Source organism: Pseudopodoces humilis, chromosome 15 (genome assembly GCF_049639895.1).
Source record: "Pseudopodoces humilis isolate 2021_Gansu_Grassland_sample_001 chromosome 15, ASM4963989v1, whole genome shotgun sequence".
NCBI lineage: Eukaryota > Metazoa > Chordata > Aves > Passeriformes > Paridae > Pseudopodoces > Pseudopodoces humilis.
The window spans coordinates 13,466,449-13,489,828 of NC_142214.1; the positions used below are offsets into that span (position 1 = coordinate 13,466,449).

Here is a 23,380-nt window from a genome sequence, read left to right on the forward strand (position 1 = left end):
GAAAACATGGTCACAGTGTTCCAGGCACAGTGCTGGCACATGGCTCTGCCAGTATTTGTAGGAGTCTGCTCCCCAGACACTGCTTCAGGTTTTGGGACCATACATTTAGAAAGAGGAGGGACCTGTAGCTCCTGCAGCTCCAGCAGCAGCCTCCTGGATGTGTTCCTAGCCAACACCGCAGCTGGGTATTTGCACCTCTGCACCTTCTCCCAGCAGCTACAATGGGGCAGGTCCCTGGCAAGCTTTTGCCTGTCTGTTGTCAATAGAAATCTTAACCCCATCCAGAGATTTTTCCTCTGGGACATTCTCTTGCAAAAACCAGTTTCGGTTGGGTTTTTTTTCCCCACTGTTAAACAGAGACACTTTTCTGGTGTATGAATGTAAATCACCAGTTCATATTGCAGAGGTGACTCAACATCCATTTAGATGCCAACATGTAGTTACTTCTGGATAGAGCAGGATGTGATTCAGCAACTACAGGCAAATAGCAGTGTGTTCATTTCATCTTCAAGACTCCATTTTTCTTAATAAATTAAATAAAAAGTAATTTATTTTTACTTTGTTAATTTTTTTTTTTTTTTAGTTACAGTCATTACTGGTCTAACACAACTCTTCTCTAGTATTCAGAAAACCTATGAGGAACTGTAGCACTGCCACACATCAATAAGGCTAAAAATCCTCTGCTGGGCATCACATTTGGCTTGGCCTCTGAAAAGTTTTCCTCTACATTTTATCAAAATTTCACCCAAAATACACACCCCACTACAGCTGTTTTACACAAACCGCTGGAAGCAGCTTCTCTGTTGCTCTGTCCTCTTAGGACAGTGCCAGAGCAGGGCACATCAGGTAGTGGCCCCAGCCTAATGGGCAGTTTGGAGGTTCACAGTCACCTTCCATCCACATCCGAGCTGCTGGGAACAGCAGAGATGAGATAATGGCAAAATAGGCAAGATATGTATTTTTTACTCTGTTCTTTGTGAGGTACAGAAATAGCTGCATTGAACATCTCAACCTATAAAGCTGAACAGGAGAAGCCCTGGTTAGCAGTGATGATGTAGAGGGTGCACAAGGATGCTAGGACAGGCCCAGTGCATGGACATGCTCCTTAGCATCTTCTCCTGAGCAGTTCTGAGTGTCTTCATCAAAAGCAGAAGTGTTACCTTTACATAGTGCTTTGCATCAAGGTTGGCATGGGGGGAGCAAACTACCTGAGCAGTCCTGGAAGATCTAAAAGGTAGGATTTATTAGTTTTAATACTAAAATATTAAAAAAAATCTACCCTGATCATAAACTCAGGAGCTTTGAGTCACTGAAGAAAGATACTGGGATTTTTTTTTAAATTGTAATTTTGGAGTTTAGAAGCCCAGACTAAGTGAAAATATTAAATCATCAGTCACAGCAACCCTGTTTCCAACATATAAACCTTTTCTCACGTCTTCTATACAAATAAATCCTATTCACTTATTGCCTTTATGCCCAACTTGACTAAAGAAACAAATGTGCTCTTTGCCACTTTGTGTCTGGCTGTACTTCCCTGTACCACTTCCAGGGATTAAGGGGAATTTGGTGATGGGGAAGGTCTGGACCAGGACTTTGCATTAGAGAGAATACCATGCTTATTGACAGGGGTTTTGGTCCCCAAATCTGGAAAACAGCTCCCCATCTACTTACAGCTTACTACAAAATAAATCTGCACTGGATTACTTAAAACCAGAACTTAAGTGTTTGTGTAAGAACCCTTTTTCTAAAGTGCAATAATGGCCTATTAGCTTTCATTTAAATTGGCTCCTAATGGAGGTAAATAAAATGACAAGGATTGCTTTCACTCTGCCTGTCTAAATTCCAGCACACACCAGCTGATGAGCAATGTTACTACCTTGTTCAGACAAGACCTGAGTCCTCCTGATTTAAATTCTACCCTGAACAGCTCTCCTTTCAGATGTGTTAAATCTCAGCCCTGCCATGCAATAGTTACCTTCATGGAGGGTGAAAGCAAAACACAATAGAAATAAACACAAACAGGGCTCAGCACTGTACAGTCACTTTGAGGAAAAAAATATATATTAACTATAGGGCATTATCGCATTAAAATTTGGTTGTTCAGAAAAAATTACCAGTGTTTCTTTGCACAAGGAAGTATTTTTCTAATCTTTGCCAGACACAAAACCAGGAGCAAGGAATTAAGCAATGAGTTTAAAATGGTTCAACTTTAAAAGCAGATTGTAAAGTGAAGGGGAAAACTCCCAGTGAAAGCTGAAAATAAGGTTTCTTAATCTTACACTGAAGGGTCATAAATGTGTAAGCTCAGTACCTCACAACCCTTTTTGAGTAAATAAAGGTTTAAAATGTTCTTTAGCATGCCTGAATTCCTTTCCAATGTGACCTCAACGTGCCATTCTTCTGTCTTTATCTGCCGACACAGCAGAGCTGTTGACCTTTCACCAATGACCTGAGCAATCAATAAACAGCCCACAAACTCTCTCCACAGAAATACTCCACCAATGAGTTCCTCCCTTGCTCTCTGCCATTCCTGAACTTTTCCTCAGGCCCTTGGCTGTGCATCAGTATGACTTAACAAACAACACGGAGCTCAGAAATGCATTTTCTTGGGCATTTCCTATCCAAACATATTAAACCTGTAAGCGGTTTTGCTGTTGTTTGCAGTGCCACAAGCTGCTTTCACGTTACTGTAGGATCTACAAGAACTCTGCCTCATGCTAAGCACTTTGTGTTGACTTCCAATCCAAACTCAAAATAACTCAAATATGCTCAAACTGTTGAAGAGTAAGATAACAAACCAAAAAAATAAAAAAAAAGATCATTAAAGACTTGCCCAAACACCAATTGGCAAAATTTCATCTTAAAGAACGTTAAACAAAAAATTAACACAGTCATTTACAGATGTCTGGAATAAGAAAAGAAATTAAGGCAGATCAGAAAATATTAGTGTCACTATGGGTGTCTCTCAGATGAGTTCCAATGCTATAAATTCTGTTGTACCGTCACATTACATGAAAAAGGATTGAATACAACTATCGATAGAAATATCAATATGATTTATGAAATCCTGACTCAGAAGGAGTCATATTTTAAAGGTTTCACAAAATGGGGAACCGGTCAAGTGCTGCAATATGTGTTACTGGGGTACAGAAGAGCGAACAACCATTCCCTGCAGTGCTTACGGCAAACACACCAGAGCATTGATCAAGATTTGAGAAGCCAAAAGAACAAAAACTATCAGATATCAGCCATTAGCAGAAATGAAACTAATTAGTCCATAGAGTCTTTATCAAACTGAGTGAACATAAAGGTAAAGCAAAGCTGCAAGTACTGAAACGGGACTTAAGATTATTAAAACTGGATGAAAAACAGTTTGAAGAGCTTATTCCCCTGACAACTAAAATGCTCAACAGGAGTTTCTCTACATCTCTACATATACATACACTCATATATATAAACTTCTTAGTCTATATATATTTATATATGTATGTACAAAACCTAAGGAAGCCCTTGCAATGGCTCTTAAAACATTAATATTTGCTGATCCAAGATGCCTAAAATGTCAAAACACAATAAACCTGCTAAAATTTGATTGAACTGCTACTTGTTCATATGCTCCACATACTCCAGAAGACTGATTTCTTGTTTCTCTCCACACCATTAAAAAAAAAAAATTGGTAGCATGATTACAACTGTTTTCTGAATTGTTCTCTTACATTAATAATGTAAATCAGTACTAAATGAAGCATAATATGGTATTTTTATATAGTTTTTTTCAGTCTCTCTAACTTGAAAGTATGTTCACTGGGCATTGTTAGAACCCACTAATGACAAAGATTAAGTCTTTAAAGGGTAGTGGCAGCAAAATTTTAATAAAAATGAAAAGTGATTAACTTGCTTGTTGCAGAAGTGTTTGCATTATTGCCCACACTGCAGAGAGCTGCAATGTGCACAGCAGCTCTGGGTTATTTATTTATCCTTAATATAAATAAGCCAGAATGGTTTAAATAGCAGTATTTAACAGGTTGCATTGATGGATCAATACAATATTCCACTGAAATTAAACTTCAAGCAGACAAGAGCTATAAAAGCCTTTGAATAGAAAACCACTTGGCCTTCTTCTAAGTCCAGACCTTACAGCCTGATCCCCTAGCAGGATTTCACGGGTAGGGACCCCTGCATTTCACCTGGGCTGTTTCATGCCTTACCAGGGTGCCTGTGAGAGCTGCTGAGGCTCTGTGTGAGCACAGGAGCTGCTTGCACCAAGCCCCAGGTATTTCTGAGGCATCTGCAAACAACTTGGTGAAGGGAAAGAATAAGCTCTTCAGATTTCTACACATTACAGCTATTTCTCAGTGTAAGAATGAGAGTCAAATGTCCTGTTTGGGATTGCTTAAATAAACTGGCACAGACTTCCAGCTGGGCATCTCTCTTTCATGCTCTGTGAGTGCAGGATGCTGGTCAGGAAGGAAGTGGTCTGACTCTGCTGGACAAGGTATACAGAAAAACAGGAGCCCTTGGCTACCAGCCCTGGTCCTCACCTGACTCACTGTGACTGCATCACCCCACAGTGCTGCATAGTCACAGTGCTCTGACAAGAGGGACGAACTGGAAATAATATGATGGAAGAACATGCAAGCCCACCTTCCCTATTTTTTGCCTCTCAGTATGTACAGAAAAGCCCTTGAGATGCCAGCACTCTCCAGGTCAAAGCTAGGTGGGAATACTTGAGCTGTGCTGGGGTTTTGGCTTTAGTTTTTTTATTCTTTTAGTTTTCTTCCATTTTTTTGTTTTTCCTTTTAATCTAGATGGAATTAATTGAATGTGCTGCTTAAGAAGAAAGTAAGAGTGTTAAACTGGAGAAGCATAATAAGTAGGTGTATTAATAAACAGGCTTCTAATTTCTTATCTTTGATGATATTCAGTACTATTTTAAATATTCTCAAAAGAATCATAAACATACAGAAGGTCATATATAAAATCCCTGATGAAGCAATTTAATGCTAAATTAAAGCTGAAAATAGGTAAGCCCAACTCTTGGGATCTTGGGTATTTTCAAAGACTAAAATAGAATCAACACTACCCAAAAATACCTTGTGTTTTCCAGATTTTTAAATATTTATTTCCTAAATTAAATAGAGCAGGATTAGCTAGTTCTTACAGCTTAGCAGGAAACAATTTAATTTCCAAGCTAATTGTATATTGACAGTTGGCAACAATGGGCTTACTTTACGAAAAGAGAATGGGAAAACAGTTGCACATTTCTGAAACACTTACAGAGAATTTCCTTTAAGAACACATTCAGTGAAAAGTATACAAACAGGCATTAAATACTAATGTAATTTAATAAATAGCCACTCAGCTATATAGTGTGATAAACAGGTAATAAGAATATAATATGGGCATTTACCTTGCAGCTTCCAAAGGAGCTGGAAGCTAAAACAATAATATTTTCATTAGACTCTCCTGCCTGGCATCAAGACCCAATTTCTACCCATTAATATGGATTTCTATTACCTGCCTTGTGAATACTGTTAACCCATTTATCAAGCAAGAAGCCATATTTTTGTCACTTATTACAAGCAGAAGGGGAGCAGAAGGATTGCTAAACCATGTCACATTAGAGCACCAGATTAAATCATTTGACCTAGAGGATATTCCATGTACATTTAAAAAGGGAAAAAAACCCCACTGCAGCCCTGCTTGTCTTACATTCAGTAAGACCTCTTGCAGGACCAAATTTTACCTTGTGATATGAGGAATAAAAAAAAAAAGAATTAAAAAAATCCCTCTGCAGACAAATTGTAAACCGAGGCACGTGTAATTAAACATGCCTCATTGGTTCTCTTGATCTGTCAATAGTGGGTAGGAGGAGGCTGATTTAAGTTAAACAACTCAAGTCTTATGAACATTTGTCCCTTTTTGTGTCCTCTAAGCTAAACATCATTGAATAGAACCACAGCCAGATATGAGGAGCTTGGAATTAAATGTTTATTATTCAGATTACAGTGGTGCCCAGAACATGCCAGGCAGTTTCCTAGAAGTTTTTTCCAGTGCAAAGGGAGGTGCCAGGACAGGTCCCTTTCTCAGTTCCTGATTTCTACCAAGAGCACACATCCCCTCCACCCCAAGCATAGAGTCCCTCTCCTGCTCCCCTCCTCCCGCAGCTGTGGGGATGAATGGATGGACGATGGTGCTATTGCAGAGATGACAAGCACACAGCTATTAATCACGTTTGTTGCTAAACACACTAAGTTTCCATTTTCCCACAGTGCTGAGGTCTCCTTGTCCTCACACCCAGCTCCCAGCTGCAGTGAGCAACACTCAGCAGCTAATGGGTCCAAATGAGCATTTAGCTCATTAGCATTTAGCATTTAGCTTTAGCCCCATCGTACCTCCCTGCTCTACCACTCTCCTCTTGAGAGGGTGTCAAAACTATAAATTTTTCTTGCTATTCCCACTGGATCAGATTATAAAGCAAGCCCGCTTCAACGTCTGTGATAAAAGCTCCACAATATGCACCTCAGTCACTTTCTCTGGAGCAATAACCTAGGAGCAGTACTTGTATTCCTCCCACTCTACACATCTCAGCTACAGATGCCAAAAATATTAAGACCTCAACCACAAGAGATATATACAGGATCTGGTAAAGCTGTAGAATGCGAGCAGAGTTTCTGAAGTTATAATACCTGAAATTTTCTGTTCTGTGTTCACTCGAGTAATTGAAGATATTGAAAGGTAACTGGGATGTCTCAACTTTCCTTGCCTCATTACCTACTGTTGAAAGACCACAAACTTTACTTGAACCACCTGGTGCTTGGTTACCCCCTCACCTGGATATTCTTGTTTCAATTCAATTTTGTCAAGCCACTGAAGTCTCCTCCTGTGTATCTTTTTGTAAGACTTCCATACAACTTCCACTCCTGGCACAGCAGATAGCTTCCAGCACCATGCATTCCAGTGGGGCCAAGGGAACTCCAAAACTCCCACTGAGAAAAGAACATTTCTCTTTTCCTTCCCTGAAACTTCACAGTGATCCTTAAGTTAGTGAGTTACTCAGAAGTCATTGAGCAATCAGGCTGCTCATCATACTCCTCAATGAGATTACTACCACGAGTAATTCTCAGTGCAGTACTACAGGTTAGCCAATCGTACATCCTCTTCAAAAGACTCAAAGAAGTTCTGTGCCTTTATGAAAAAGATTTTTAGTTCCTCTCATACTCTCAGATAGTAGTTTTATCCCATATTTTACTGTTTCTCACACTGCAAGTTCATGCATACCCATTTATTTCTCAGTGGTCCTTTAATCCTTTTCTGTCCATGCTGCAGCTCAGCACAAGGATGAGGGTATCTCTACAAGCCATGTGCTCAAGAGGCTCTATCAATATGCATGCATGATGCAAGGCAGAAAAATATTTCTGAAGAAGAATCAGAAGTTGGGGCCAGACATTTTATACTTGAGCCAGATTTTGATAAGACATATTATGAATTCATAGGGCTTTTATAATTTTCAACAGCAAGAGGATTAGACCCTACACTGACAAGAGCAAGGACATCACTTATTAGAAGTATGTGTCATACTGAAATAGAGTAAAGCACCTGAAAGACAAAATGCATTGTCTGATAAAAACACTCTAAGCACTTTCAAATTCAACCCAGTCATGACTTGCCAAGTCAGTGCTTCATTAGTCTGGCAGAGTCAAAATTATTACAATGACTTCTGTTCCAACACTCAAAAATGCAACAGACATGAAAAGGGAAGCCAGGATTTAAACCATGGCTTCACACAACAGCAAGGATTCAAACTATGCATAATACATGGATGCTTAGGCCATAGGGAAGAAAGAAACAGTAAGAATCTTTATTTGAATTCTAAAATTTCATGCAGCGAATGCGCAATGCTGGCAAAAAGACCAAAGCAATTTTTTTTTTTAAACTATATTCTGGAAAAGGTAAAGATAATGATTCAAAAAGCCCCAATCTCCTTCCAGTCTGAAGAAAGATTCCAAAACCAAAAAGAATTTCAATTTCATCCTTCTTCTCCCTAAAATATTCAGAGTGCTGCAAATCTGTTACAAACTAAATGACTTTTTGTACAGAACTTCTAAAACCCTTGACTTTTAATAAGGTCGTGCAACATTTGATTTTAATTACAGATTTTTTTATCCCTTAAATTTGACTAAAAATGATGTGATTTACAAAGCAAACAAGCCAGTTAAACAAAGCTAATTAAATTCACCAGAGACAGCCTCGCTTTTCCCCTCAGTGAGTGTTTATTTCAGCTCCCAGTGCTCTGATAGCTCCTGACAGCTTGCTGGGACACAAGAAAGAAGTAGGTCAGGGTAAGCTGGAATCAGCAACAGAGGATCCCATTAGACAGGCTTGTAGGGTAATACGGAGATCGAGGAAGTGTGTGATGTAGTGACAGTGTTAGAGACACATAACAAACAGCCTGAGGACAGCCTCCAGCAGAACCAGTACATTTATCTTCCCTGTGTTATAATGACCTCTCACACGGTTTATCCAGTCTGTGATTTCTCATACAATAGGTGCTATATAAACCTAATGACAAAAATGTGCTCCCGGTGAGCCAAGTGGTGCCAGAGCCAGTAGCACCACAGTGGCTCTTCTCCCACAGAGCCCTGGCCCTTCGGACGTGGAGCTGCCAGCTCCTCAGTCAGGGGGCTGTGCATGCACGCATGATCTGTCCTCTACTCGAGCTGGGAATACAGGGAGGGACTCACTGTGCTCAAGATCAAAGGCCAAGAAGACTGGTTTCTCCTAACCAGCTTCTAAAACATTATACTGATGATGGTGGTTGCAGTACCTACACTGGATCTGAATATATATATATCAAGCACCCCAAAGTGGCAAAAAAAGCCACTGTGGCATCTGGGCAGTGCAGCAAAATCGTGTCATGGGGCACAAAGGATGCCTACTCCCCGCTGAGCTGTTGTCTGGGGGTCATGGGGAACCAGAACCCCAGTCCTTTTATGCCACTGGATGAAGCAGGAGGGCTTGGGTCTGTCTTTCTATACCACAGCACCTCTGCCTTTTGCACCAGCAACTGGCAGGGAGGAGAGGCTGAGAAAGCCATGGCTTTTGCTGGTTTTCCCAAATGGGTTTGCTGTGACATGAAAAAACATTAGTGGAACCAGGGAGAAAGAGCAATCAAAAAGACCAAAGTGATCCACATAAAATAAAAAATGCTCTATGTACCACTGTTTTAGACGATTTAATGTAAGGTATGTTTTTACCACATGTGTATATACCCAAATAATTGCTAATGCAACTCTTCCTTCCTGAAGAAAAGTGTAAAAGTATTTTGTTTCAGGGCATAAGAGTGGAAAACACACCACCATGAACTCTCCATTTTTAATATTAAGTCAGAGGCAACTGGAATAGCAGAGTGCTAACTCCCTTTGTTCTGTGACTATTGCTCACACCTTTAAAAGTCCAAAGTCTCCCCACCATCTCTGGCAGTGCTGTACATACACCAAACATTTAAATTATGGGAGTCCATTTCTCAGGCTCACACACAGCCAAAAAGATTCTCCCCAAACCCAAATTGTGTGGCTCACAAGTGTGTTCTGTCTCAGAAAACAGGTACCTTTGACAATCAAAACAATCTGAATCTCCATGGGCATAAACAAACACAAATGGAGAATGCTGTTTTTTTTTTTTTGTTCAGAGCTCAACAGATTTACTCTGCTCAGAGATTTCTCCAGTGTCCACTTTACTTGAGGTGCCTAAGTGACTTGGTTTGCAGCAGCAATGGGGTTCATCCTAATAAAACAGGAGTTTCATTTTTCTCACCCTGACTTCATTTCCCCCTTTATTCAGTAAGAGTGCATCATGCTCAGCATTTATCCCCTCTGTTTCTCATTACAAGCTTTCTGCAGGACAATTCCCATCCTGTGGCAGCCATATTTCCCGTTCTTCAGGGGCTCACACTGTGTGGTCACTTGCACCCACCCATTTTATGACACCACACATCCCTTTCCTGCAATTTTTCCTTAAGCAGGCAGTTCCACTGACTTCACAGAGGTTTGGACTGATTGATGCCTATTTGCTCAACCCCCGAGCATCAAGGTAAAATCCAAACCTAGTTCAATGTCCTAAAGAAAAACATGCATGTCATAATGAAAATATGCATTAGGATAAAAGCATTAAAATAAAGGAAGACAATGAGAATGATCAGAGCAACACTGCCTGCAAGGAAGGAAGGAAGCTTTTAATAGCACTAAAATATAAAATTGATTTGTACACATATTTGATAAAAATCAATACAATTAGCAAGTAACTGAATACTAGGAAGGGAAATTGATTGCTCGAGGGCCCAGAGGACTCAGGGCAATCAGTCCATTCTTCTATCTTCTCCACTCTTAATAAAAATTTACTTTTTCATAATCCTGCCTGAACTTTTTTCCCATTAATAATGCTGCTAAATAGCTCTCCTTTTAGCGCTATTATTGCGGACCTGCTTGAATTACATTTGGAAGCAGCTTCAAGTGGCATGTCCTGGCCATTTTGCTATCTGCAGCACAAACCTCCAAGCAAGAGCATAAAAGAATACAGGCTAATAAACAGCAGTGCAGGTACACTTGAGAAGAGCTTTTAAGTTTAGGTACCAAAGTTTAAATAAACAGATTACCATAGAATTGATTTGCTACATCAGTTTGGTCAGCTTTTGCTGATACACCATTCCTGCCTCAAAGGAGAAGAGCCATTGGTTTGAAACAACTAATTAAGCATTTTGAACCATGGCCTTACAAGGGGAGCATGGCTGCACTGCTTTTCTCTGCTCCCTCCCTTCTCTCACCCAGTGATTCCTCACTGCAGCATTAAAATCATTACTCTGTGTGAAACAGGAGGCTCAATTTACAGTCAAATCTAGACAATATGAAGTGGCTTCTACAGCCACCATCTCCGAGTGGATTTCAGTTTCAGGCAAAGGCATCTTCTCTTTCATCTTTAAGGTAAGACTGGAAGAACTAAAAGGCAATTGCTTTTCCCCACACAGGAGGAAGACTCCCAGGGGAGCCTCCCAGGTGAGGGTTTCCATTACAGTCAACCAGTTGCACAACCAGATTGAGGATGCACACAACCCCTATGCATCTACCAAGTAGGCTTCTCTTTCAAAAGATCAGATGCCTTCTCAGACAAGAACTTTCTCAGATGTTTTAAGCTTTGTCCACTGACTCATTTTAATAGGAAGCTCTTTAAGCCAAAAACCACCTTTGGGCCCTCAACAGGTTCCCTGCCAGTCTTCAATTCAGGGTGACATTTGCTGCAAACCAGGGCCCTGATTTGGCAATAAACTTTAGTGTATACTTAAATAGAGCTCTATGAGTAGCCCTATCCAAACCAAAGGCAAACAAAATTTTTTTCAGATTAATGAGATAACTTGCCTGCTTAAAATTCAACCATGTAATTTAAGCACTTTCTAATGCAGTAAGCCATTGAATTGATTAAAATCATATATGCATCTCATCATATTCACTTCAGCAGAGACTCTTTTATTCCAGAAATCTCAACACACGCTTATTTCTCAGTGGTCAAACCAGACCAGTGACTAAACTGGGCCATTATATCAGTCTAATGAAAGATCCATGGATGCTTTGCAACTCAAGTGGCAACCTGTAGGAATGCCTCTGTAAGGGAGGAGGGAGGAGAACAGGCTAGCAGCGCATCAGTCTAAGTGATGCTTCACTGAGTTCTTATGATGTTCTTATTCCAAAGTCTGTCCTGCTGATTTTTCTTACCAAGAAGAGACTATAGTCTGGACCCAGAAATAGAAACCTGACATTACTCAGTTTCAGTGCTGGCCTTCTTTATAACCATGACACAACTACTTTAATCTCTTTGCTTCCGTTTTTCTGCCTTTATTAATAAAGCTGAGGGAGTAAAACTTACGTCACCTAACTCATACATCTTTTGAGAAGATTAAATGCTTATTCTGTGTAAAGTACTTGGAAGATGAAAGACATCAAGTAAATATTAATACCTACCACACCTACCAACAGGATCTTCAGTACACTGATTTGGATCCATGCTTTTAGAGGCTTTCTTTGTGAAATTCAGGAACTACACTTTCTTGGAGTAGTAGAGCTGAATTAAAGCTAATCAGGAATTCCCATGTTAATTGGCTTTCTAGCATTCAGAAGATCGTAAGAAGGATGATGCTTCCATTTCAAAAGACAGCACAGTGTCCCAGAATTAATTACATCAAACTGGCTGAAGCCCATTTACAGCATGGTCATGGAGGAAACTATTGGTGTTCATCCACCGACATTCATCTCAGGGCATATGCACTTGTAAATCAGCTCCTATTCAGTAATGAAATGTCGAGTGACTCGTTCTTTCTACATTTGAAAAAAGCTCTCAGAGAGAACCAAAGAGTCTTTTACTTTCTGATCTGCCTTTATGAACACTGAATTATGTCTCCTTACTTCAGGGAAGCTACAATGCTTCAGAAACAGCTGTAAAAGAGAACATTACTGTCTTTGGTTCACAAAATTCAAGACCACCTTAAGATCCCAAACTGCTGTTGAAGGAGATTTGGAAAGATGTTTAATTAGCAGCTCAGATGATCTAGATCTAAACTAGCTTCCTGGTGCACAGCAAGGTGCACTGGTTTCATGCAGACATGCCCCTGAGGCTGTCCCAGGAAAGTCTGTCCCAGGGAAAGCTGGCCTGGGGCAGGCTGGCAGTGCTACTCTGGGTACTTCTGCTATTGCATATGGGTCAAGTGCCAGATTATTCACTTAATGTCTTAAGCAACTTCTGCAGCTCAAACTCAGCTCACACAGCCACTGTTGTCCTGCTGACACTGAACTGCAGGTTGGCCAGGTGAAAGCTGACCTCACTGTTTCTGTCTGAACCAGCGAATTCAAAGAATAAGGACAGCAGGGTAGTCATACCTTGACTTTTGCCCCACTGTTAGCACCAGCTCACATCCAAGGGGAACATCCCACCGCTGCACAGGGATGTGCTTCAGCCAGCTGTGAGATACCTGGGCTGCCCCAGCACTGTGCCAAGGAAAATCCTTCTGACAAAACAAACCAAATCAAGCCATTCCTGTGACCATGGGGAGCACAGAGCCCTGGCACTGTGCTGCTCCCTGACACAGCTCTGCCTGCCTCTGGAAAGGTGACACCAGGTGAGACCCCAGAAGCAGACCCACAGAACCACAACAAAGGCATGAAAGGAAGAGTACAAGGGAAAAACAAGGCTTGCAAACTTAAAAGAGACAACAGAAATAAAGAAAAGCAGTGCCTGGAAGTCAGTGTCCAAGGAGCACAGGACAAGTTTGCACACAGGAAGCATTTACTGCTTGAATGGAAGTCATAGGAATTGCTGGACCTTGTGGACCAGGTGTATGAGAGATTCCAGCTTTACTGAGGCAGTTCTGAACCTGCTGTGTCTTCATCATTTTCCAGACACTTGCTCAGTTTCCTTAGTTCTCCTGTCTCCTTGGCTTTGTCCTCCCTTTGGTCCCAGCATATCCCAGCCCATCCCAGCTCTCTCCCCTACCATTGCCTCCTCGTACTTTGGATCTCTTCACCTCTACATCCCCAGGTCTCTGGTTCTCCATGTGTGGCTGCAACAGCACCAGCTTGCAAAGCCAGGCCAGCCAGTGCCACAGAGCAGCTCTGCTGGTGCTGGCTGTGCCAGTCCGTCTCCTCACCAGGATCCGGCTGGATGAATGCACAAACAAACAAGCTATACTACTGACACAGCTATGCTCAAAAAGGAAATGGCTGCTGGATGTTATTGCATAACCCTTCTGAATAATGAATGTGTATTTCTTGAAAATACATGCCACCTAATCCCCTCAGCATTGCAAACACATACCACAGCATGGTAATTTAAGTTAATCAAGCCCTAAGCTCTGTGCAAAGTTTAACAGTTTGCTTTGCTACAGTTTGAGGAGCAGATGGGCAAAGCACTCAATGGCACATTTTCTGCCATTCTTGTACAAAGGGCTGTAGCTGTTTCTGTTCCAGGCACGAACATCAACAAATGGATGTTTGCTGGACTAGATGGCCACGGAATACCCTGAAATAACATACATGTAGATGCTCCACAGGGAGATCTTGTGGGCAGCCAGAATTGGTCATTTCCTGGCTAGTTTGCCATTACTGCCATTCTTAGATATGATAAAATTAAAGCAACAGGCTATTATAAGGCTCCTTGTAAGTAATCCAGGTCTTATCTGCAGAAGTACCCACATCCGCAGTCAGTTCCATGCAGACAAGGAGCACGGATTTTCTTACTCAACAACACTTGACACTGTTGCTGTAGCTCACAGTATATCTATGTACACTGTCTTCCAAATGACTCTGGACTGTACCTAGCATTGCATGTGGGTATCAGAAACCAGTCTGAGGGTGTCATTTAGTGTCGCTAGAGGACACAAAATGGTTCACATGAACACACAGTGTCAGAACAAAAAACAGCACCTTTATTCTCTGACTCCAGTATTTATAGATTCTCTACAATGACCAGGGATTGGATAATCAAGTTACCACCTTCCCAAACACACTGGTCATAAAAAACGTCCATCAAAAGATGTTTCTTAGAAGGAATGTGATAAACAACTTATGTTTATGTTACTTTCATGAGAAAGCAACTAAAACTATGAAAACATTATCAGAAGGCTTCAATTTCCAGGGCGACAATTTAGATTTCAAACCATCTCTGTAGACAGTCACTGAAATGCTCTATTTCTGGCTAATTTGTGGGATGCTGGGCTGGGGGAGAGAAGAACTGACAAGGGGAAGGTAGAAATTCGTAGATAATGTGTAAGGCAAATGTGATTTTAAAGAAAGGGCAATTCAGATTGCCTTAGTTGAGCTTTTTCTAGGCATGTAGAGAGAATGGGAAGTGAGGTGGTAAGCAATAAACAGTCATCCTGTGACATTCAACATCTTCATAATTTATAACCAACAGAAAATGCATGCTTCTCTTTCAAAACAGAGAGCTCAGCCCCCAACATGCAGTTAATGGTGGTGTGTATAGGGGATGTACTTACACTAATTGACTGGGCCTTCACCACAGCTGCCCCAAGCATTTCTGGAACTAGCATTTCTACAGCAGCACTGAACAGAAATGCTTCATGTTTATTAACTTGTTTGGGTTCAATTGTTGGATTGGCTCCCCATTCCCAAGGTGCTCAGATTTATTCTTTTAGCTTAACACTACAAAGTAATCAAATCACTCTGTTACAGCTGACAGATGGTGGGAGCCCTGTGAAGGAGAGGGGAGAGCAGCATCAGAAGAAACATCCACATTTTCTTTTACATCCTTCACACTTGCCCTAAACTTCGGATTCAACTCATCTTACTTCTCTGGAATTCAAGAATATTGAACTTTAACTGACATGGGAAGCTATTTGACGATGCAGGATTTTCACTTGAAATTAAGTCTGATCTACCTCCTGGGATCAGGGACCAAGATTCATGTCTCATAAGTACTGAAAAGCTCAAATGCACTCTCATTCTGCTTCAAGTCAAACACAAGTGTTGATGCAACCAAGAAAACATCCTTCCAATGCTATGTAAATTCAAACCAATCAATTCATACCTAAGAAGAGGAGATGAGATGGAAGATTCAATCATGCCTCTGTGCCCTTCCATCAAATGTCTAGAATAGGTAAGAACACGAAGACAAAAGAGACGCTCAGAGTCAAGATTAATATGGAAATGGAGAAAAAGGGCATGCCTTGGGCTGGATTTTATCTGTCTCTCTTCAGTACAATTTATTTTCAGCTTTATGCAATACAGTATTAGAAAATGCTTAGCATACAACCCTTGATGTGGAAGACAAAGAATTTTTTTTTTTTATTTAGACGAATTCCAATGTCCTTGTCTAATGTTACCCAATGCAAAATTGGAAAGAAATTAGTGCTTGCTTGGTCATGTGTTTTTAAAAATAATTTGAATGACCTACTGCTTAAAGTATGGACAAGGTCCTCTGTTATTAAAATCCAAACAAAGTTTGTACTCAAATTCACAGGGTAAAGCTTGAAGAAAATCTCCCAATGGGTTTCTTTAATCGATGAAAACAAACAAACAAAAACCCATGAAGCCTGTGAACAATCTTACAGGCTTTGGACTTAATATACTAACAATGTCAAGCATTTCAATGCAGTAGCATCAAAACTAGATATTTACTGCTTGGTAGTGAGTAACCCTTTGAAAAAGGAGGAACAAAAATTCTTTTTTAATGAGTCACCATTTGACAGTCAGAGATCAAAACCTTTTGCCTGTATTTCTGACTAGAAGATTGTATAAACTTGAGCTTTTCTCTGCGTGAATTTATTTAAATCAACACAATTAATTAAGAAATGAAGTAAGTTAAAGTAACAGAAAAAGTGAAGTCCTTAAAAGTACCTGACCATCATCAAGATCTACTGAAGTATCAAATACATTCAGAAATTATTTCCTTATATAAATTTGGATTTGTGAAAATCTTAGTAAGATTTTAAGTAACTAGTCCAAGCAAAGTGAAATTATACTCAGTATCCTTCCCGATAACCACCCAAATGAGCAATATAGAATTATTCTTAAATTAATGCTAATGTTTACATACTAAATGTTACATACCAATGCATGGGAACAAAGCTACTGGTGTGTTTGGAACTGTTACAAATGTCTTTGTAAAATATTGACTTTTTTACCACTGTTGAAAACTTAAACTTATGAAGGCCTGTGACAGAGAATGAAACATGAAACATTAAAATACATGCCTGAGGGTAGATGCCATTTTTTCTTTAAATATTTGCTTTATCCCTACATGTATTTAAGTTTCAGCAAAAAGAAAGACACTATAATGTCATGTTGGAGTGAAAAAATAAAAAAAATCCACCTGACTTGGCATTACAGCCAAAGCAAAGAAATAAAACTGTTGTGCACAGTGAGGGGGGGCTTCCAGTAGAATATACACACCTTTATTTTTAATATAATTTCTATTATATGGAATAAAACTAATAACTATTTGAAAAGACCCTAAAGAGCTCAGCTGGTAATAAGCACTGATGATTTATGAACTATTTAACTTGTTAAGGATACTTAGTGTAAAGGTAAAGGCAAAGCACCATCATTGCCATTTTACAACGGACGAGTAAGAACCTAGGAACCATTTACTCCAAAAATTTCCTCCAGCGATACATACATACATACAGGTATTCAGCCCCTTTGAAAAAAACATGTTGACAACTTTGAAATTAGAATAAGCATTACTCAGCCTTGGCTTGCTATATGAAAACTCATATCCACAAGAAATCCTGCTTGCTACACAGAACTATCAAACCATCCTATGGAACTTCTGATCAGCGAGAGTGTCTCCAAACCTGACTGTCAACTCAATGAACTACTTCGTCCCTCACATCAGTTGGTCTGATTTACTTGTAGGTTGGAAGTAATTAGAGTAAATAATTACAGTAACTGTCTACAGTTTGGGAATTGAGAAAAGTGAAGAAAGATTTCAGAGAAATAATTTGATCTACTACGGTAAAGAGAACCAATCATCACTTTCCTCCCTTTAGTCTTTTTGGCAATCCTGTGTCACTGTTGTCACAAGCCTGGATAATGATGTCACATTAATTCTCCTTTTGAGAAAGGATATACAAGATGTGACTTTGTAACTGTATTCTACCTGACCTTGGGGAATCTTTAGGGGAAGTTTCTCATCAATTGCACTTACAGTTTTTACCGAAGGAAAATTACTGAGTTGGGCCCTGAGTTGGGCTTTGTAACTCAAATACACAACACAAAAATATACAACCAATCTTCTGTTTCCATTAGAAATAAACTATCAGTACATACATACGGTTTTTCAGGTCCAACCTTACAGGGGAAATTACATTTTCAAAGTCTATTTAACAAGCCTGGCTCAGAGTAAATGAACACAGCTGATGACAAGACCGCTACTGCACATTTCTGATGTAACACCAACAACTTTTAGCTACATTTTAGCTACATTTTCCTAAATTGGAGATAGCCTGTATTTCCCAAGCCTAACCTTCCCAAAAGAGAAAAAAAATCAACTGACACTTTTTGTTGTCAATATTACAGAATTGGAAAAGAAGAAAGTCATCCCATGTTTCGTATCAGGAGCAGACTCGCTCCCTTCAAGACAGCAGGCTCCTCTCAACATAAGCTGTGGCACTGCTGATGTCCCTGTGAGCAGGGACAAGAGGACATATGGCCTTCTGTACTGTTCTCATGATGCCACATGTTAAAAAAAAAAACAAAAATCTTTATTCAGGCTGGAAGAAGCTTGAGCCATCATATATGTTTGTTTACTGCAATTTGACAGGCCTTTTGAGAAAAAACCAACAAACTACACTTGAATATATAATCTTAAACCAAAATGTCAGATGGGAATCAAGTAGAAACCATGTCATTATTTTGAGGAAACCATGAATTATTTGGGGGAAACTTTTGCTGAGATGCTTATTTGAGTGTTTCTCTGTAAGTAGATATCGCTTCTATTACTGTGGCCATAACTAACGAGTTAACAACACAATTTACACTAGTACTGTTGTATCATCAGAAACAACAAGATTATGTACTTTAATTCTAATTCCAGCACAATTATTTTGATACCAAGTGTGTCAGATCTGACTCTGTACCCCCTAAATTAATTTCAGAGTAGTGGCTAAATAAAATGACATACTTCTTTGTGCTTTTGTTACAACATGCTCATGTGCAGCAAACTGTGAAGAAAATGTAGTAATTAGAGGTTAAATTAATCCCTGACAGACAGGCAGCTTAGTAAAGCTGGGCCCTCTTCAGAAAACAGAGCATTAAGCCTGCCAATCTTTCAGAATTAGGCACAAAGAACAGAGAAGATTGGCAAGTCCCTCACTGTTGTGATCCAGCCAAAGGGAGGGAGTGCTGAGAAGTCAGAGTAATTCTCGGAGCAGCCAATACTACCAGGCAGATCTTGTGACAAATGTGATTTAGAGCTCCAAGGGACAGTTGCTGCAGCCACTTGAACTGCCTGATCAGGATCAACCACTTGAAATTACAGACAGTCTTTTGCCGAGCAGAACAGCTTTCTAACTACTGTGTAATCTACCTTGAGACATTAATAAAAGCAAACAATGGCATTATATTTCACAACATATCTAGAAAGTTACCTGCTGCTTTGGATTTTAATGCAGGTAATGGATTTCATTTCCCTCAACAGAATAAACGTGCTGGGTTACTCTGAAAGCAATAAATAGGGTAGGTCTGGGGTAGGTGTAACTCCCGAATCTGCTCAGAATTTTAAGGTACTGAATTCTAGAGAAAAAGAAACTTCCATAGAAATGAAAAACTGTGAAAGAAGAAAGAGGCAGACAGATCATGCTGATGATACCAAGTATTTCTTTTGTGTGTGTGTCAGCAGAGGAAAATGTTTCTTTCAATCTCTCTAGCTGTGGCACATGAAAGTAGCCAGGTTTTAAATCCATGCAAACACAGCCTGTTATCAACAGGGGGTAACTGTTCTGTTACAGAACACCTGTTCTGTGCTGTGCAAGAAGCATTCTGTCTCCTGTACTGGCAAATCCTGGTGCAGGAATTGTAGAAGCACCACTGCCTCCATTCCCACCACACTGATACCTTCCCTCCAAAGGTGAAAGGCACAAGGAACAGGCTTCGCCCGGGGCTAATGCTGCTGCCACTCAAGAGATTGCCTTAGGTGGGGTAACACCCTCCCATAGGTAACACCTGGCCCTACAGAGGGAACATCGATCCTGTCTGCACCAGGCTAAGTACCCAGCTGTCCCTGACCAAACGGGAAGGCACAACAGGCACCTGCAGTGGGATCACCAAGTAAATTAAAAAAAACCCAAAACCAAATGGAAAAAACCAAAATGCCTGTAATTGCAATTAAAGTAAAAATCAAGCAAGGGGCCTGCAGAGATTGAGGATCCATGTGGAAATGCTTTAACAGCACCAGCATTTCTGTACTACCCAGATCATAAATTATTAACAAATTAGGACATGCCTAATAATATATATAATAAGGGTTACTTATGTACAGTCCTTTATCAATAAAACTGCTAAGTCCCTTCAGGGAAAAGTATCATGGACCTCAGCAAATCACAATATGACACCTTCCTCTGGACAAGACACTCCAATGAATTCTGGTCTCCCCCTCCTCAGTCTGGCCACCCATTCCCAAAAATGAATTCTGGGCAGCCCAGCAGCCCCTGCCAGAGGCCCAGGCTGCACCCTAGCCTCCTGTGAGCAGCAGCCCTTTAATCAGGTCAGTGCTTATCAATGGCTCATTGCAGGAACGAGGCAGCTCTAGGAGTAAAGTGCCATATGAAATCCTTCATCCCACGGCATCTCCCACAACTGGGCCCCACTGGCTCTCCACTGGCCCCATGGATACAGCCTCCAGCCACACACTCCGTCGGCACGGCATGTGCCCTCCAGCTAGTCCAGCTGGCTAATGGGTAGGGAGGGGAGGAAGGAAACCCACAGCTTTTCCCTCTGGTCTTCCCTTTGGGCGCAAAAGGTTCTCCACTGGAGCAAAGAGCTAGGTAAAACTCATCCATCAGAGATAGTATACTGAGCCCTGCTTTGCCTCCATTTTGCTTCCCCCACAGGCAAGAGTGAGCAGGGTGGGGCACACAACAATTTCCTGTCTGTACTGAAAGGCCTGATCCTTGAGCCCGTAATTCTTGGATCAAATCTGAGCCTAATCCACTACAAAATGTAAAAGAACTGCTAAACTGGGCCCTGGAAAGAGAAAGTTTGGTGTACTCTCCTACCAGCAACCCAATGAAGTTCACACCAAAGTTAACAGCTCTGAAAGATCTACTGCAACTTGGCAAGTAAATGCTGCACAAAATAAGTATTTTCTTCTTAAAGGAAAGTAATGACTTAGTAATACTTTTTCTTCTATTAAATAAAATGAAAAATATTACCCAGAAGATCTCCCAAAAGGAATAAGTACTCCTTCTAACCCATTTGCAAATTATCCCACTCTGACTGCACTGCTCTCTGGTAGTGTAACTGGTGAATTCTAAAACCATGGAGTCACATGCTAAGAGCCACAATCCCTGCTTAGTGCTGTCACCCTGAGGTATATTTTCATTGTGAACTGAGCTAACAGGACAGTCCATAGCAACTGCAATGAAAAATACCTACCAGAAGACAAGGATGTAAAGTGAAACCTCTAAATGATAAAGACTTCCATTTTCTGCGTAAAGCAATAGCAGTGATAACACAGAACAAGGAAAGGAGACTGTGATACAAGCACAGACTTATGCAAAGTTTCCCTTCTGTTGCTGGCAGCCCTGAAATGGGTTACAGAAAGTTAAAATTGTGGTACTGATCCCTGTCTGTTCTACAGGGCTGTTTAAAAAAATTAAACAGCATTTTTCTATTTATATTTTCACTGAAAACAGTATTCCAGTATCTTCCAAAGCCACTCCAGTCCTGAAACAACCCTAAGGAGGTCGGAACTATACACCAAATCAGTTGAATCATGTATTTTTTCAGTGATTGCCATTTCAAGGGTACCCCTTTTACAGGCACACAACACAAAACTTACTACATGCACACAATAGTATCATGCACATTTGGCATTTTACATCTGTGCTCTGAAGTTCCCCTTCAAAATTACTGGCAAGGAAGGAAGTTCTGCGTAATTTTAGCACTCAGCATCTGAAAAAATTAGAAATGTCCCAACTGTTCTTTGAGATGCATAAAAGAACAGTTGAAAAACTTACAGTTGACTGGTGCTACCTAGGTTACCCGTCAATGGCATTGAAACTGGTATATTATTAAGAGAGGTGTATGATGGGAATTGGTTTATTGTGCTGATCCATAGTAACCAACTCCTGTTCGTTCATCATTTATCTCTCTCACCAGCAACATATGGGTTTGTCTATTCACACTCTCAGCATTCTCTCTGCTCCAACAAACAGTCAGCCTTTTCTGCTGGGATGAGGAGATTTTTTAGTTACATCCATTATGTGCATATCAACATTTATGGCAGGAAGATAATTGCCAAAGAGCTCAGGGGGATAAAAGCTCCCTCTTTATAACACAAACCCTCTTAAAAAATCAATATTGATATAAAACAGTTCAAGCCTTGGTGTGTCTCCTGCTTCCTTCTGTTCAAAATGTTTTGTTTTTTTTAAACATTGCAAGTCAAACTGGAACATCAGGTAGAAAGCCTTCATAGTGAGTTACATCACTGTTCTTCCCACAGATGACGATATAGCAGTGTACAATATTAATTGTTCCTCAAAGAAGTTTGCAGAAAATGTGTCAAATATAAAGAGGACTCCTTGGAGAGGGGCCAGCACCATTTAAACTGATTTAGCTATCTTTATTTGGAGACCATACCAATTATTAATGAATCATAACTTATAGTCACCTTTGCCTAAATGCTGAAAAATTCTGACACAGCCAGCACCAGGGAACAATGAAAACCTAGAGATCCTGCCTCTCCCTGTTTCAGGAGCTCAACCTTCTGCTGCTCCATCCCTCAGTTTGGATAAACCCATTTGTCACAGCTTCTACAAGATTTACTTCACTTTCCCATGGCTATGTACCCATGAAAGTTATTTTAAGGCAACTTTTATCAGAGAAGTAGCAAGCAACACAGAACATTTGTTGATTAAATTGCTGGGAACCAGTGAGTTGCACTGTACTTAACCTGAGGACGACTCAGGGATTTTACTTACTATTATTCTTGCCCCTGTGTTTCCTTCTGCCTCCCTAACTTGTCTCTCTCATGAAGCCCATTCTTAGGTCAATTCTTGTCGTATAGTCACACATATTGACAGGTTATTGACCACTTAAGTCAGAGCAAGAGTGTCAGCCTGCCACCTGGGATCATGAACTCTTCCAGTAAATCTTCCTGCATATTCAGAAACAATAGGTCCCTAATCCCATTTTAAATCTCAAAATGCTACCACACAGTAACATTTACAATGGGGTCAGTAAAAACCAAAACCAAACCCATTGTATTTATTAAACACTCCTGTGTTAAGAGGAAGTCATACAAAAGAATTTTAAAAATATAACTGCCTCCTTTAATTACTAAACTCTCTCCAAACTACCTTAGCTTTAAAAAAATCCAAGACACTTTACAGTTCAAAATACTTAGTTACAAAGGACCAATAGGAAAGCCCAGTCAATATGTGTTTTTCTGATTTTGAAGTATTACTAAAAAGGAATAAAAATGGAGCTGAAAAACCACATGTAAAAAAGAGAAAAAAACCCTCAGAAAATAAAAAGCTGAATTAAATTTGAGCTGCTCAACTGTTAACATTGAACCACTTTTCACTCACTTGAGGGCCGTTAACTGCATGTTACCTGCCTTACAGTACAGACAGTTTTTTATCCCTGAGCAACAGACT

The 23,380-nt window shown here is 40.3% G+C and overlaps 1 protein-coding gene across 3 annotated transcripts in view; it reads right to left on the reverse strand.

The window, feature by feature from the left end:
• MAMLD1 (mastermind like domain containing 1) overlaps positions 1-23,380 on the reverse strand; it is a 186,266-nt gene that overhangs the window by 56,924 nt on the left and 105,962 nt on the right. The gene's annotated exons all lie outside the window — the stretch shown is intronic.